Raw genomic sequence first — 17,268 nt, 5'->3', positions numbered from 1 at the left:
GCACGAGGGGAACGTGCTGTGATGATAAATGGCACAGTAGTTGTGGTCTCCACTTGTCTAAACTGACTGATTATGTAAATTATCAATAGTCAGGTACAAAAAAAAAAAGGATTTCTTTGGAGTGTAATGGCACCTCATATGAATTGCAGTAAGTTTCCTGTAGCTGGTTTAAAATGGACATAATCCAGTTTACACAGTTAACATTTGGAGCTCACTGTGCAATTTACTAAAATGGCAAATATTTGGTTTTCTTTACTTGAGACAAAACAAATGACGAGGCATCTGATATAACACAATGGGGAATAAAAGAAGAATATTAAAATTGTACTTTTATGGATATGTTTGTATTGTTTTCTTGACTGTATTGTTACTGTATATGTGTGTGGTTTTGGCTGGATGCTTCTTGCACCTGTGGGGACCATTTTGGTGGAACCCATGAGTTCAAACCTCTTTTCGAGGGTCAAAACTTAAGAGTATAGGTAGACTTTAGTTAAGGTTAATGTAAGGGTAAGGCAACCTGTTGGGGAATGCATTATGTTAATGGCATGTCCCCACTAGGGTAGAGAACCCCCGGTCCGTGCACGTATGTGTGTTGTCGACTATCATGGGTGTAAATTCTTGAAGTTTTGATCGGCAAGAAAACAAATGAGACAAACTAATTTAAGGGTGACGCAGTGAGACGTTGTAACTAATTTGGCAATGATTTTATTTTTCATGTACATTTAATACCTCGAAAAACAGATGTTGCCACTGAAAATGACACCACATGTCACCTTGAAGCCTCAGGTAACAAACAAGGTTTAGTAGCTTGTAAACATCATGGGACCAAATCCAGAAAACAGGTGAACCGTGATATGCGGTTACCTGAGCCTTGAGCATATTTTCAGTCAATGGCTAGTGGAAAAATGTGTTTTTAAATGTATTCATTGAATATGAAAAATAATTAAGTAATCGAATAATAGAAAAAAATAGCTTTGTCAATATAACAGATGAATTGCAATCAATTACAGTCATGCTTAAGCTCTGTTATTTAATTGCGTTTTTTAAATCTCTAGCTATGCTTTCTATCTGCTGATTAGATCCAGTTTCATGCATTGTGTTGTAAGGGGTTGAAAAACTCAGCCTGGAGAGGATACTGATTAGCTGTCATTGTGTTTGCCGTTACCTTATATTACCTTTTGTGGGTAGGTGGAGAGCTCAGAGGCAGAAGGAAGATGTGAAAATGGTATGTGAGACTTGTTGGTCCAATGAATGATAAATTCAACATTTAAAAATGCCCCAACAGCAACTTTGATAGTTTGATAGAAGGAGCTTGCTTACCCACAGAAGTAGCTCAAGTTTAATTGATGGCATAAATACAAAACACCCAACTGTGACTGCAGTCACAGCTAACGATAGCAATAAAGATGCTAATGAGGTGAGCCATAGGAAAGAAACTTGAGAACATACGCTTGAGCACGTCTGTGATGGACAGGATGGATCAAGTTTTCCTTTTAATTTCAAATTAATTAGCGATTGACAAAGGCTGACAATTCTACTTTGCGGTTTTTCCCATTAACCGTGAAAACGAGGGATAACTGTACTTTAAATGAACATTCTCATACTTTTTAACCCATGAGGGATTTTAATTATCAGACGACTATCTGAGGAAAAAAAGTAAAACTGTGAATGGCAGAAGAACTTTTGAAGAAAAAAAAACATTGATGAACTTGTCCAAAAAATGGACACAATCCTGCACATGCGTAAATGCTAATCACAGTTATTGGATTTAGTTAGCGTAAAAAGGGGCACAGATGTATATTGTCTGTGGACATATTGGCTGGATATTTTGCTGCTTCACCAGTTGTTCTACTCCAGTGATGGCAGCAGAAAAGTGAAACGAAATTTCTTGGTAAATCTACCGATTGGAAGACTAGACGCCAAAAATGTGATTTGTGAGAGAAAATTCACCGAGCGATTGTAGAATGGTCGTCTGTAGCTTGTGTGCATGCGTGCGTGTGTGTGTGTGCATGTGCTGAGGAACTGAGGATCTGAGTCAAACTGAAGATGGAAGCATCGGAGTGTGTTTATACAGGAGATCCCAGTTGTAGCTTTAGTTATCATTAATAACAGAAAGGTTCTGTGAATGGTATATATGGGATGTGACAAGCAGTCATCTCGCAAATACACACACACACAAATGCACAGGAGGTCTCTGATACTCTGCTTTCCAAGCACCCCCCACCTCTTTTCTTACTTGAGAATAGTGAACAACCATCATAGTGCGCATGAAATATACATCAATGATACACACACTCTCAGTATACAATATTCAAGCCGAATGAAGCCAGTCAAAAAAACTCCCCGAAGTCTGCTGAGGATCTGCAATATTCCCACAGGAAGAAAAAAAAAATGTCTGAATGTGCTTTCTTATTCTTTGTGAAGTGCTGCTGTCTTGCATTGGCTTGCGGATTGGGTTTTTGAAGCACACTGATCTGATTACAACACTGGGCCAGCTTACGTAACATGTAGGATTGGCTGCATATGGGGCATGTCTGTCTCTCACTCTCTCTCTTGGTTTGCAGGTCATAAAAAAAAAAATACAAAAAAATAAAAATCACCAAACCAAGGTTTAATTCCCTCCCTCACGATTTGGACGGTATTGCAATTTTCATCACTTATGTCTGCATCAGATGTCAATTTTAGTTATAATCTACAAATATTGCATTAACCTTTGGTGGAATTAGAGTTAATTTTCTGCTTAGTCCAGAGGCTCAAAGATAACAGATGGAGAGCTGTCTGGAATGTGTGTGTGAATAAAGTGGAACATCTAAATATGAACACAAAAAAAAGTCACAAAAAAAAACATCATAAGACGTTTATTTGAGAAGATGGTTCAACATTTATTTCTGACTATTTTAAAGGGGCCTTATAACATGAAAGTTAACTTTTTGGAACTTTTAACCAAGTTCCAATATTTATTTCTCACCCCAAACACCCCCAAAGTGTTATGTTTTTACATAAAACCGTATGACCAGGGAATAAATTGGTACCTGCCCAACACTGCCCCTGTATCGCTTGTGCAAGATTAAACACACGCTTATACACATGATTTTTCTATTCGTTTTAGTTCCAGAGTTGAAGATGAGAGATTTTGTTCCGATTTGACAAGGTAAACATTTTTTACGAAACTGTTGTTATAGATTCTGGGTTCCCACAAAGAGCGATTTGGGAAGATGAACATGTGTGAGTGCGATTTATAGACACGGTTTAGCATTTTAATTGTCAGTAAAACACCTGTTTTGGACTCCTTCATTCACTCGGCGACACTTGTGAAGATAATTGGTCAAAATGATTACTGGGTGGTTGTTCTGTTCTGTGGCCAGCGGCATCGAACGACATGATGGAGGGGGCGTGGCAGGCCCACGATGAGAAGCATGACTCGCCAATGAGACGTTCTACTTCCTGGTTAGAAATGTCAACACCATAAATAGTCATATTTAAGAAGAAATGTAATTGTCAACGTGCCAAATGTAATTTAAATACTTAAAGGGACAGTGTGCAAGATTTAGACTGTTTTACATTAAAAAGGAATAAATTAAATGATTGTAAATTTCCAAAATGCATGTGTTCTTAATGACAACCAGTAGGTTTTAAATATAATCTTAGGTCTAGTTATGATGAAATTATATTACATGGGGGGTGGCACATCTCTGGAGGCTGCCATGTTTGTTTAAGCTACAGACAATGGTAAATGCAGCACCTGCAGCACCTCCTGCTGTCTGTAATGAAGCTGATATCACATGGTAAATGTTGCAATTAATTGGTTAAGAACATTTTAACGGCACAATAATTTCTCTCTCTGTGATGTTACTTTTTCTTTGTGTCCACTTTCTTTTGTCCAATCCAATTCTTTCTGTGTGTTGCATCTATCTAACAAGCTGGTTCTCATCTCTGTGAGTGTTTGTCCCTTTCCAGTTGCCTTGTCCACGTCCTTCATGTCTTTTCAGATGTAGTGACTGATTCTGTTGTTGCAGGCTGGCTTTTGCAGCAAACTAAGCCTTGCCTTTGAGTTTTCCTCCCAGGGAAAAGAGGTTTATAAGAATTGTAGTTCTTCAAAGCCTTGTGTGGCTCAGACTAACTAAAATGGCAAACTCAAACATGGCTTAATGAAGGATTAGAGTAAATATTTTTCGCAAATTGGTTTTCTGTTTTGGTGGATTGCCATTAACTACAAGTCTCACATATAGCTTAAGTATATTCATACTGACAGAGTAAAACATGAAATAGGTTTATAGGCATATGAATGATCAATAATCAATATTGCTGGCAGTCACAGAGGGTCCCAAAAGCTAATTGAAGTCTTGGTCCACTGGATTATACTCATAATAATACAGTGCATTAGTTGTTTCCCCCACCGTTGTCCTTAAATACGGATATGAACATCCAAGTGAGTTCATAGCGGACCTCAGATAGTACTATGACATTGAAAAATGATGATGAAGGTTAGAATCGAAATCTTTCAGTACTGCATTGGCAAACAGTACAGAAACATCCATCTTGCAAAGACAAACAAGGCCAAATGATCCCATAATAACTTAAAATGCGTATATTGGTTAGACTGGGTTTAAAAGGCAGTTGTTAGGAGACATGTTGTTAGTAGGCATAGCTCATAATTAAAGAGGGATTTACAAGATTGATGGCTTAATGGGGGTGATCTTGCAGTCGCACTATCCACAGCTCTTTGCGAAAAGTGGGTATTTACAGTCCGTCATTTGCATTAAAAAAGCCTCCTTCTTGCATGTGAAGCGGCTGAGAGCGCATTGAAAAATTGATGACATAAAGAGTGCGGGAGAATAAGAGTCCCAAAATTGAGTTATTTTGAATAAACCAAACCGACACAGCTTCACGGTGCCGCTCACATTTTTTAGCCATTACCGAGATACTCGGTGTTCCCTAATTATCAAAACTACTTGCGTGCGTAGGCCTCGCATTTGATGCAATTTTTTGCCCTTTTAGGGACTGACTAAGTCTGTCCTTTGCTGACAAAGAGGTTAATTTGTGTTCTGTGTCCTGCCAAGATGGCTTTTACCAAGGCACCTCCACCCACTCAGCATAAAAAGCCTCTCACTTTGACATCTTTTGATAACATAGCGAGTCCATAGGAAGCCATTGTTTTGTGTTCGAGTACTTAGTAACAGGTACTGTGGCAGTTTTCCCAGAGTACAACCATAAAAATTAGCATGGTTCAAATGCCTTCTGCACTAAGACAAGACTGCCAGTAACTTATCATCAAATGGCAGGCTTAATTTTTTTTTTCTCTCATTAGGTCCGTCAATTACCCCCTCTAACCGTTTTTAACGGTTAATTGTTTCTCTTCTGGTGAACTGAAAAAAATGGTAATGTGGTACTTAGTATGCATAACGTGATTTCAGTCCCTTATTGTTGCAATAAGCACCAAAATTAATTCATACATGACACGCAGACTATAACATCCAGTTGCCATAGGTTTTTTTTTTTAGGTTTGATTTATTCTCCTGTCATACTCTAGCAGATGTAGTGCTAACCCAAAAAAAAAAAAGAAGGAAAAATGATTCTCCTCAAGCCTATTTTGCTCGGCTGCACAATTGGACCAAAGTAATCATTATTCCCCCTTTATAAGTGTAAAGTATCTAATTCCTTCTAATGCTTCAAGTCATCTATGATGCAGGTTGGAGTTGATTAGCATTATTATTAAGTATGCAGTGTTCTCATTGACTTTCAAATATAATTTAAAAAATGGTTTCTTTCTCACTCCTCATAATGCATGTAACTTATTGTTGTGTGCGCGTGTGTGCGTGCATGTGTGTCTGACTTTTACTATGTTGTTATAAAGTGTTCTTTCTCTACAATGTGCCACTCATATATAATTTCTTGGCCCGGGTACCTGTTTTTTTTTTTTCTTTTAAGTATGAAGCATGATGAGATTGATGTGTCTTTGAGATTAATGTGTTTTCTTTTTCATGGGGTCAAGGCCGCATGAACTCTGCCCAGCAACACATGATGTAATTGTGTTTATTTTTCCTCCTAGCTAGTAATGTTGTAATGATTCTTAATTTGGTGTGTATTTCTTTAGACAGAGGTAAACTGTATATCCTTTCACATTACAAATAATTGTTCAAGTAGGATGAGGCAGTCGAATAGCTCTGTACATAACTCACCATGTACTGTATATTACGAGTCATATTCAATTCTGGTCTTGTGAAGGTGGCTGTATCTTTTAGGGAAATTCTGTCAAAAAAAAAAATCTAACGAAAAAGCAAAACATGCTTGAAAATGAAATTAAAGATTGGGGGGAAAAAGATGGCAACTACATGGTGTGACTTGTGGGTTCATTGTCCTGTTGTACAGGGGCAATTAGCACCTAAGGTGATAAAGTGCATTCAAAAGGCTGTCTACCCTTAAATGCAGCAGGCAACATTTTCACTCTCGCTTGACTGATGTCCACACTTAAGTCAATCCTCCATTTAGTGGTGAAAAATGTTTAAAAGGTTCTTGCAGAGCTTGAGTGAGTTTCCGTGATCCTGTGAGGCTGCATCTCACAGTGGCTGATGGTGCATGTCAGGACACGCGAGGCCTGCCAGCGAGAACCGTGAGAGTATGCTGCCATGTATGCATATCACACAGGGTTTTTGCTGGAAACCAAATTCGACATTGGGGAATGGGGATCATCATGTAAATGCCTGATTTCACTTTGGAGTGTCATGCTGCTGCTCACACTTTTTTTTAGCTATTGCTGAGATATGTGGTGTTCCTTACTTATCTAAATGACTAAAACTACTTCTGTTTTGGTCCACTTTCTTAATAATCACATATATAATAGACAATAGAAGAGAGACAATAGAAGCTCCAGTAAGGAGAAGGAGCCAGATGGACTGCCATGGAAAGACAAGCCCCTGCCAGTACCACCATCAAATTAAAAGACTGGATGACATTAAAAACACATACCAGTGACTGGAAAATGCTGGACGGAAAGACAGCACAGAGACACTCATTATGGGGCGAATGAGAACCAGCCCTAATTACGAGATCAAGAGAGACCCATCACATTAAACACGATCCCGGGGGTAGGCTTGAGCAAGGAAGCCCCAGAGAGTGAGTGGCATATCACAGCAGAGAGCAGGAATAATGTCCCACTACATCTGAATGTAGATTGAACTATAGATTGAAGTTCCCAGAATCAAAATGGCAGAAACCTTCAAAGGTGGTCTAGAACCAGGCCTAGATCCTGTGGAATTTCCAGATCCAGACTAACTGTTGGTTTTTTTCTCCCCTCAAAAATAAGCAGAACAAAAGAAACAGTACTAAACTAAATCATATATCTGAAAACAAAACTTGAAAATGTGACACTCTTGACCAAATACCAGCTATCAAATAATGTAGGAAAACACAGATAAACTGTCACAAATATTGTTCCAAGAAATAGCAATAAACTCACTTCCCGTGATCGTTGTTGGGTAACTTTATCTCAGTAATACAGAAGGTCGGTGAGGGGGAGTTGCTTCAACATTACATTCTTCTCAACACAAGTGGGCGGAATGAAAACACAGATGAAGTAATTACAACAATTATTTCTCTTACTTTTCCATGGCCTGACACACATAGCACATTTACACAGTGCATCACGGCGACATATAATAGCAGTGGTAAGTGCGACGCTGTCAGCACAAATGATAGCCATGCCTGCGTAATAAGCGCGATAAAGCGGTGAAGAAGTTCTAATGTACGCCTGTGAGCAAAGACGCTAACTAATGCTTTCATTCCTACCGGTGCCAATCACTCACCTTTAAAAATTCACATTTACACAATAGATCAATAATATTGTTGCAGTCAGCTAAGTAAAAAAAAAAAAAAGTTGTGAAAAATGGAAAATTTATGTCAGGTATTATTTTATGATACACATTTTGGAAAATTGTGTCCTGTTTTGAAAGATTTGTTTATCGCGTCATCCTTAAAGGGAAGCAAAACACTTCAGGGTGATGGGCTGTGAATTATTTAGCTTGAAGTCGCATCTTGGCTTTAACTCTTTCGATGCCAGATAGTGTAACCCTCCTGTTATCTTGTGGTTAAACTGACCCATTTGATAATTCAGGTAAATGTTGAATGCAGTTTTTCAATATAAGACATCTGCTGTGATTATGTATGCTCAACATATCGATTAAAACGTGTCGTCATGTACATTTTAGTGAATGCAATTACAATGCCGATGCTTTTTGATTGTTTTTTTTATTTTTAATTTAATTTTGCAACTTTCAAATGACCCCGGAATGTTTCTGCTGTTTCTGAGGGGTAAAAAGTAATCACAAGATTTGTTAATAGGGCACACAGAAAATGTTTCTGAAACTTTAGGATAAATGCGCATGCTCCTGGGTCAAATTGACCCGGGATGTTATTCGTACTTCAGAAAAATACATGTAACACACAGGAATAAATTAAGTATAGTTCCTTTGTGGGTTTTTAATGAATACATACATTGTGGCTTTATTGTTACTATTGAATATGATATCTATTTCTAAACTGCAAATACAATAATGTGGAAAACTGCCCTGCAAAATCTTTTTGTAACCCAAACCTAAATATCCTGAAATCGGAGCATAGTTCAGGGGAGAAGTCAACCACATCCATGTTCTGTATTTGGAGACGTTTAAGCATATTCTGAATAAAATAATCTATGCATATGAAATTCAGCTAATTGACTTACCGCTACAACTTCAAGAAATGAAAGAAGTCATATGTTCACTGACATCCAGTTAGAATGCGTTCAATATAAACTCAATTCGAACTAAGCAATACAAAAAAAAAAAAAAGCGTTGACATTTCCTACCTGCTTCCCCACTATTGCCTGCTCTGTCGTCAGTCGGTTTTGTGACGATACAATTGAGCGAAGCCCTCTCGCCTAGCTGCGATGCTGCGTATCCGTCATGAAGGAGTGGGGAAAGAATTTTCCATAAAGTTGGTCGCAGGTTGGACAAGTTGAGAGGTTGGAACTAGAAATGAAAACAAAATCCAGATTACATCTGAAATATCAAATGTGATACAGCCTTTAAATACAATATATGTTTTTTTTGTTTGTTTTTTTGTCAGAACTGCGGGGTGTCAATTTGCTATCGTTTAGCTGTTGTGCACTGCTTCAGTCATATGCAAAAAAAAAGAACCTGGGGGCAAGAATAATTACTGACTGGGGCACATCAGAAGACTAAAAGAGGTAAGTGATGCCCTCATTTAAGTGGCGTTATATACAGCGCGTGATGGGATACATTCAGGATATTCCAGATGACGCCCGTCACAACACACCTCAAGCATGCGGACCATCTATGAATAATTTGTGCAAATTGCTGTCAGAGAAGCTGACATACAGCCACATTCTCCTCTGCCTCTCCTCATATGGCGCCTTCCTCTCCCACCCTGCAGCATTTTCACCCCCCACCCCATAACTTGCACACACTCACGCGCATACACAAAAAATCAGTTAGCAAGACCCAAAAAGAGCAGACTGTGACATCCTATTATCAGCAGTAATACTGTACTGATCCCTTTATCCTCTTGCAAGTTAAATGTGTAGAGAGATGCATTGTACGTGAGAGTGTGTATGTGTGAAGCATAAGTACAGAATGCCGTACTAGAGATACCAAACTGCTTTGAGCAATTGTTCATAACAAAGAATTACTTCCTATTCACGCTCAACACTTCTTAACACTCACAACCACAACTGAAAAGTGGTGGTGTGCATAAGAGCAATTCAGTTCAATGTAAAGATCATTTCAGCAGTGTGTATGAGAGCAATTCAGTTCAATGTAAAGATCATTTCAGTAGTGTGTATGAGAGCAATTCAGTTCAATGTAAAGATCATTTCAGCAGTGTGTATGAGAGCAATTCAGTACAATGTATAGAGATAATTTTAGCAGTGTGAATAAGAGCATTTCAGGAATTTGGTAATGTATAGTAATAAATGAGAGTGTTTCAGAAATGTGTATGAGAGTGTTTCAGTAATGTTTATCTGCAGAATAAAGTAGTTCATATAGTAGTTTGTATGCCTTTGAATGTTTCAATTGTGTTCAATAGTATCTTTAAAAGCGTTTTCAGTTTGTATGTGTTTCAGTCTTGTATATTAGAGCATTTCAGTAGTGTGTAGAAAACATAAATTTTATTTTGTTAATGAGAGGTTCACTTGGGTTTATGAGTGTTTCACTTAAAGGCATGTACACAAATGAAAAATACAAATGTGAGCTTTTTAGTTGTATGTTGGAAAGCATTTTGCTAATGTGTATGAGAGTGCTTCAATAGTATGTATGAGAATGTTTCAGTAGTGTGCATCAGACGATTTTCAGTGGAGTGCACCTGCGAAATACATATCGTTTACGTGCATTTCAGCAGTGTGTGAGAGTGTTTCAGTTGTGTATTTGAGTGGAAAAAAAGTGTAAACGAGAGTGTTTCAGTAGTATGTATGAGAAGAAAAATGCCAAACGTTTTATGAGTGTTTCACTAGTTTGTAGGAGGGTTTCAGTATACAATTATATGACAAACAAAAAAAGTGAGAGGATTTCAGTAGTATATGCTTGAAATTGTTTCAATCATGTGTTGCTTGCGTGGAAAAAAATGTGTATATAAGAGTGTTTCAGTCGTAAGCATGAGAAAAAAAAATGTCTTAAGTTTTATGATTGTTTCACTAGGTTACATGAGAGGTTTTCATTGAATAATAGTATACAAATGGCAAATACAAGTGTGAATGAGAGCATTTCAGTAGTATATATCGGAAAGTGTTCCGGCCATGTGTATGAGAGCGTTTCAGTGATGTGACTATGAGTGTCTCGGGGTGCGTATGAGAGCAATTCAGTGGCGTTTAACAGATCGCTGAAAGTAGTGGTATGAGCAAAAATATTTCAAATGAGAGCATTCCAATAGCAAGAACGAGAGAGTTTTAGCAGTGCATATGAGAACTAATCCTTAATTGTCCCTAACGGCCCCTCATACATAAGCCGCAGTCGCACTCAAGCACTAAAACAGAATCTTACACACAAACTGGCTGTAAAGCCGACTATTGAGACAGATTCAAAGTGTCTCCCCGATGTACACTCTCTGCCTGAGAGATCATCGAATTCGAGAATACGGTGATGGTCCCCCGTCTATTCTTCATTCCACTTTTTGAGCTCAGCTATGCAGAAGAAATTATACGTGGAATACCATAGCCGAAGATGCTTTTTTTCCCTACAGCGCGCTCATTGCGTTCACTTTATAATATGAGTTACGCTTCCTCTGGTGAATTGTGACATTACAATTACTCTCAAATATGGTGTGCAATTTGCATTAGCTGAATCGCGATGTAATGGGCTCCGCTGGGACTGACGTCAAAAAACACCTAATTTTGTTTAATAGCATGGAGAATTAACTGCAATATGGTTGACATATGCTCTTACACACACACACTCGCTTGCGGTTGTGCGCAAATGCAAAGGTAAGATTGTGTCTACAAGTGACACATTCAAGTTAAGAGATGGCTGTTAAATTTGACGGGCGTTTGAATGTGGTATCGAAATAATGCGTCGCGTGTTACAAGTGACGTGCTGAGGCGCAGCGGCGGGCTGATCAGGACACGGTGTGCATGTCTTGAAATGTTTTTTTAAGGCTACTCCGAGGACGATAACAAATCAAGTCTTTATTAAGTGCGCTTGTATAAATTTGTTTATTTTTTGCTTTTCACACCTAGGTGTATTGGACAACGCTCTGTAGTTCTATTTTACTGCAAACTACAGCAAAGTTATCAAGAAGAAAATGGATTGTAAAGAGCCTTACTTAAAATGTTTGTTTTTTCTCTGGGTCAGTAGATCTAAACGTTTTTTTCAATGATATACCCTTGTGAATTTTTCTTTTTCACCCGTTAACAGTGCAAAGCATTTAAAAAGGTGTTAAAACAGAGTTTGTGTCTGATTTATTAAACTTTGGAACATTTTAGTTGTATGTCTACGCGTATTATCTTCAGCAAGTTCAGAAGACAGATTTTACAGCTGCAACTGTTTAATTTCTGGTTTATCTGCTGGTAAATTGCGCCATCTATGACAATCTGGACAATTGAACAAAATAAAGGCAATAAAGAGTTGTTCACAGTAAGTTTCTTCATGTTCCAATTTATTAGTCGCTAATTTGAAAAGAAAAATGTACTAATCCTGTTACTAAATCAGATTTATGAATGCCTCTATATGAGTCGTATGCTTAATAATTGGGCTTTAAATGTCAATTTAGGTAAAGTACTGTGGAAGGATCTTATATATCATTCCAGCTTATTTTAGAAAGACAAAGGGGACATTTTACAATGATTTCTTGAGGAGGAATACACAAAAACATAAAAATTAGAAAGTAGAAAACATTGTCACTACACTTTAGTCACATAGCCATATAGAATTGTAAATTGCAGTGTATCATTAGTGAGAACCAAGAGTGTGCTTTTGGTTTTAGTTTTCTAGCATTTTAAAACAAATAACACCAGCTTAAATTGAATACCGTTTTAATTAAAGTTGTTCCTTAAACCAGCAACCTAGTCACATACTGCAACTACTGTACAAAAGGTATGCTTTTTTTTTTTTTTTTTTTAAATCACAAGAGAAGGCAATGCTTCGAAATAATGAATTGCCACCATGTAGATTGTACAAGCTCCAACAGTCCGTGAGGCAGTGAAGGTGTCCGTGAGTGATTTATGATTGGATGAGTGAGTCGAGGGCAACTGGAAAGTCTAATGTCTGCCAGATGAAGGTTTGAGTGAAACACTAGCTGGATGTTTTTGGGTGGGCATAATTACAGTCATTAACCATTCAGTTTCACAATACCAAGGTTGTTAAACGACCGCCACTTGCCCTCGTTTCAACGTCGAAACAGACAATAATTGTTATTCTCTGTCTTTTATTTGTTGCAGAAGGCTGTTTGTGAATTTCATTTAGTTCATTCTCTCAGCATGCGCCTTTCTATGATGACATGCATAGATGGACTTTGTTTGTTTTATTTTTGCAAATGACTGTATTGTTGGTATAATTATTAAAGTATTTCCATTTGTAAAATATTTCACCTTGCATATTGCCATGCCAATCGACAACCTGATTTTAGTGAGGCCTCCTCATTGTTTAAAGAATTAAGCTTTGAAGCTGAGCTTCTGGCTCTAATCAGTACAGAAAACAAAACTTTTCTCTTTCCTATTTTTCACCTACCTACAAGTATACACATTTGTTGGTCTGTTTCATGATATTTTAACAGGGTTTATTAATTAGTAGACTAATAACTCCTGCATTTTTTGAAGGCCAGCAATATCATATATATTTTATATATAAATCAGCATCATTTTATAAAATAACTTATTCAATCTATACATATTTTTTATATTTTTAACACATTTTTAAAAGGCTTTCTCAGCACAGTCATTGAGTCAAATCTTTTCAGTTGTATTTCATAATTGTTTCATAAATTGACATCTTGAACAGATACACACATTTGCTATACCGGTGGTTTGTCTCTTGGTAACTAGCAAAAAGAAAAAAACAAAACAAAAAAAACACACAAAAAAAGAAGAAGAGAAAGAAATAAAACCTGCAGAGGAGCTGCAAGGCTCAACTCATGAGAAAAAAGTTGAGGTTTATAATCCTAAAAATACAACACCTATTTTCAAACAGTGATAATTAAATAACAGAATAACGTAGAAACATACTCTTTTTTTTTTCTTGTGATTGATGAATAGAATCTAATCTTTTATATGGTACCAGACAAGTTTGCATAGACATAGCCTTGAAAGATGAGTGAAAACGCTCAAAATCCCGTGCCTTTTCCAAAAACAAAACCACTGAAAATTCATTGCCAGTCCAATAAACACATTCACTGCCATTGTTGACTAAATACGTACATTTATTACATTTTTACTGGGTGATGATAGATTTTTGGATGTATTGTTATATGACAAGATAATTACTACCAGTCAAAAAGAAAATGAATCTTTGAAGTCTTTAGTCATCATTGAGATTGAATAAGTTAAAAATTTATAATAATTGATTTAATGTTTTTGAATGCCATGAGGAAAACAATACTTTTTCAAATCAGGAACAAATTAATTAGTAATGTTGCCAACTTGTGAACAATAAATCCTTTGCAAAACTTCATATTTTACGGATGCGCTTTGTCACCAGTGCATTTTTCGGTAGATGAGCTAGAAATAAAACACCTGATGTTGCACGCTCTATCTTCTGGAATTTCCGAATACAATACACCTAGAGATAAAAAATATCGTTCTAAACTTTGATCAAACACACACAGATGGCACAGCACTTTGTTTTTGTCTGTTTGCTTCAGCCATAAAAGTTTTGCACTGCGTTGGCTGAAAAAGAAAAAAAAGTCTCTTGAACAGTCACACAAAGTGTTTTCATTGCAAGATTGGTCTGCACAATTAAAAACAACTGTGTGCTAATTTATTGTACAAAATACGGATATATTACAAATGCCGTGACATGACATCATCTCTGTTGTAATAGTTGTCGTTATTAGTGGTATCTGGCGTGATATCACCGTTTTAAATCGTTTTCACGACGGTGAAGGACAGGCCTAAGATGGGCTCATCTTTACGAGGCCACATAAAAATCGAGAACTTCCGTGACCCGCCACTGTCACTGCTACAAGCTACGTGGATTCCCAGGAGGCTTTGAGGCTGTTTGTTATTATTGTCAGGTTTTACGCGGTGACACCTGTGTTGCTATTCACAATGAGCGCTTCCGAATCTCGCTGGCTCATACGAGTTTTGTCTCCGTCGCTCAAGCTCACTGTCATCGCCGCATTAAAATGAGCAGCTGTCAAAACACGGAAATGGATTGAAAGCAGATCAGTCAAAGTATTTGTCAAAACGTGAACAAGGTTTGTTTGGGGCTTTTAACTAGAAAGTAAAACAAGCATGGCTGGGAACTGACTTAAGAACTGAGATACCTAACAAACACGTTTGCATCACATAGTATTTTCACAGTCAATATCATGACATTTGTTTATTATTTTTTGGGAAGTCAAAATATTCAATTCCAGGTGATTATTTAGATTTTTTCCATTTTTTTTTCAAAGTGTTTTGTCTGAAGATGGCTGATATTAATAGAAATCATTACTTACTGTAATTCAGTACCATGGTAATCCATTACTTTAAGTAAAAAAGTACTATACTAAATTATTCCATTACTTGAAGTAATTAAGCACTAAAGTAATCAATTGCTTTGGGTAATTAAAAACAAAGGTATTCAATTACCTTAGTTAAGTAAATACCAAATTAATCGATTACATTAGGAATTAAAAACTAAAACAATTGATTACTGTAGCGAATTAACTACTAAAGTCATCAATTACCTTCGGCACGAGAGAGCCAAAGTAGGGGGGGATCTAAAAATGTAATTGATTATTTTTGGCACTTAAGTGCTAATGTTTATCCGATACTATAGGTATTAAAGTAATCGATCACCTATATGCTTAAACTATCTTTATTACTTGGTAAAATATAAAATATATTAGTAAGTAGAATTGAATGTCTGGACTCTTAAAAAAAAATAAAAATGTGTTTTTGGGATTGAATGAGTTAAGCATTTCCGTTTTTGGAGATTCATTTATTCATCAATCGGTCGGTTGATGATATCTTTTCATCCATAAGGTAATGGTTTCAACAACGGAATTAAAATGGTTTCCATCGGCCGAGCGGGTGACCATGCCGAGTATCAATCTCTGGAAAAATGATGGATTTTATCATCCTTTTGCTATGTTTTGTGAACAATTGTATTTTTAGTTGTTTTTTTTTAAACTTGTAATTGAATAAACAATCTGGTTTAATTATGACTTCCAACTTGGTTCAGGCAGTACATTTCAAAGGCCAGGCTATTCTTCGGGAAACACTTTTCTGACATGTTGTGATTTATGCAATTACTGTGAAAGAAATCGTGTATTATTTAGTTTGTTCTTTGTTTCTTCAAGTCAGTGAATATTATGAAAATGTGCTCCAACACAAAGCTATTTTTAAATTCAGTAGAGGCAGACGTGTTTGGGGACTGTGTCACTGTGCGGCTAAGCGATGAATTCGAAAAGAGAAAAAGTCTTTACAATAATATGTTTTGTGCGAGCCCACTAGCTAGTATCGTGATTAGCGGTAATATTGAATAAGTTGAATAAGAATTGAGTCCAATTTTAGGTCTACTATCACAATTACTATAATTCAGTAGAAGCAACTGCATTGGAAATGATTCTTTTATGACTAACTAATTTGAGCTCATTTCAGTTGTACTCCATCAGATCTCATTAAATGTTCTAATCTGATACTGCAGCTGATGAGTGGATGGTCTTGAGTGCTTGCTCATAATTACCATGTGCCACATTCATATTTTTAATTACAGGCGGGGGGAAGAAAGAATACATATTGAGCGTGAGAAAGGCCTGACCTCTCCATCTGCATCTTAGCATGAGAGCATATTTGTAATTAGCCCAGCACAATAGCAGGATGCCCGAGATATGCAAGTTGTATGTAATTGTGTCATTTGGCGAGAGAGCGATCGAAGATAAAATTATTCACACGAGACTTTGTATTGCAAATGAACAGAATGGAATTTTGAGACACAACTATAAATATATATGAATTTTGTCCAATAACATATGTCCTACTTTTTCTTGTAAGTGTAGGCTTGCTTTCATCTACTCAGAATAGTCACATGATACAACTGTAGACCGGACTAAAGCAAAAAACATACAATTCAAATGCTTGCCTCCCTTTGAACAGTTCTGTAGCAAACCACACTCCAAAAAAAAAAATACAGTGAGTATCTTTAGATTTCTGTCTACATGTGCTGCTGCACCATCTGTGTTAAAATATGTTGCTCAAAGTGTTATCTCACTGCCAAATACAGGGTAGTCGGAAACGCATCTATGATGTTTCTCCATTATGTCTTAGAATTAACCCAGTGGACTTTAAAGCAATGTTATGTGCTTGTGTTAAATACACAACTTGTAATTCTCTTAGTTTAATGTTTAGTTTGACAATAAACTTTAACTGGGGGCGGCATTAAACAGCTTGAACCCTCTTATTAGGAGATTTGTTCACTATGCCAAACTGCTGCTTGTGAAGTGAGCTGTGTTAAGTTAAAAAAAAAAAAAATGGGCCAAAAGACAACACAAAACTTTTAAATCCTTTGGTAATCTATTGTAATATTATACTGAGTTGACATGAAAAAAAAATATGCTCCAAAACTGGGACCTTGTGTAAAATGT

The 17,268-nt window shown here is 36.8% G+C and overlaps 1 protein-coding gene across 1 annotated transcript in view; it reads right to left on the bottom strand.

Annotated features, from left to right (window-relative positions):
* Nucleotides 1–17,268, bottom strand: part of elfn2b (extracellular leucine-rich repeat and fibronectin type III domain containing 2b) — a 69,118-nt gene that overhangs the window by 35,589 nt on the left and 16,261 nt on the right. The window contains exon 2 of the mRNA XM_088436373.1: nucleotides 8,843–9,005. The gene's annotated coding sequence lies outside the window, so the exon portion shown is untranslated. The remainder of the gene's footprint in view (nucleotides 1–8,842; nucleotides 9,006–17,268) is intronic.

This window comes from Hippichthys cyanospilos, chromosome 16 (genome assembly GCF_059441005.1).
Source record: "Hippichthys cyanospilos isolate Australia breed blue-spotted pipefish chromosome 16, RoL_Hcya_1.0, whole genome shotgun sequence".
Classification (NCBI taxonomy): domain Eukaryota; kingdom Metazoa; phylum Chordata; class Actinopteri; order Syngnathiformes; family Syngnathidae; genus Hippichthys; species Hippichthys cyanospilos.
The sequence above is the reverse complement of the archived record's forward strand: the minus strand, read 5'-3'. Positions and strand labels throughout refer to the sequence as shown.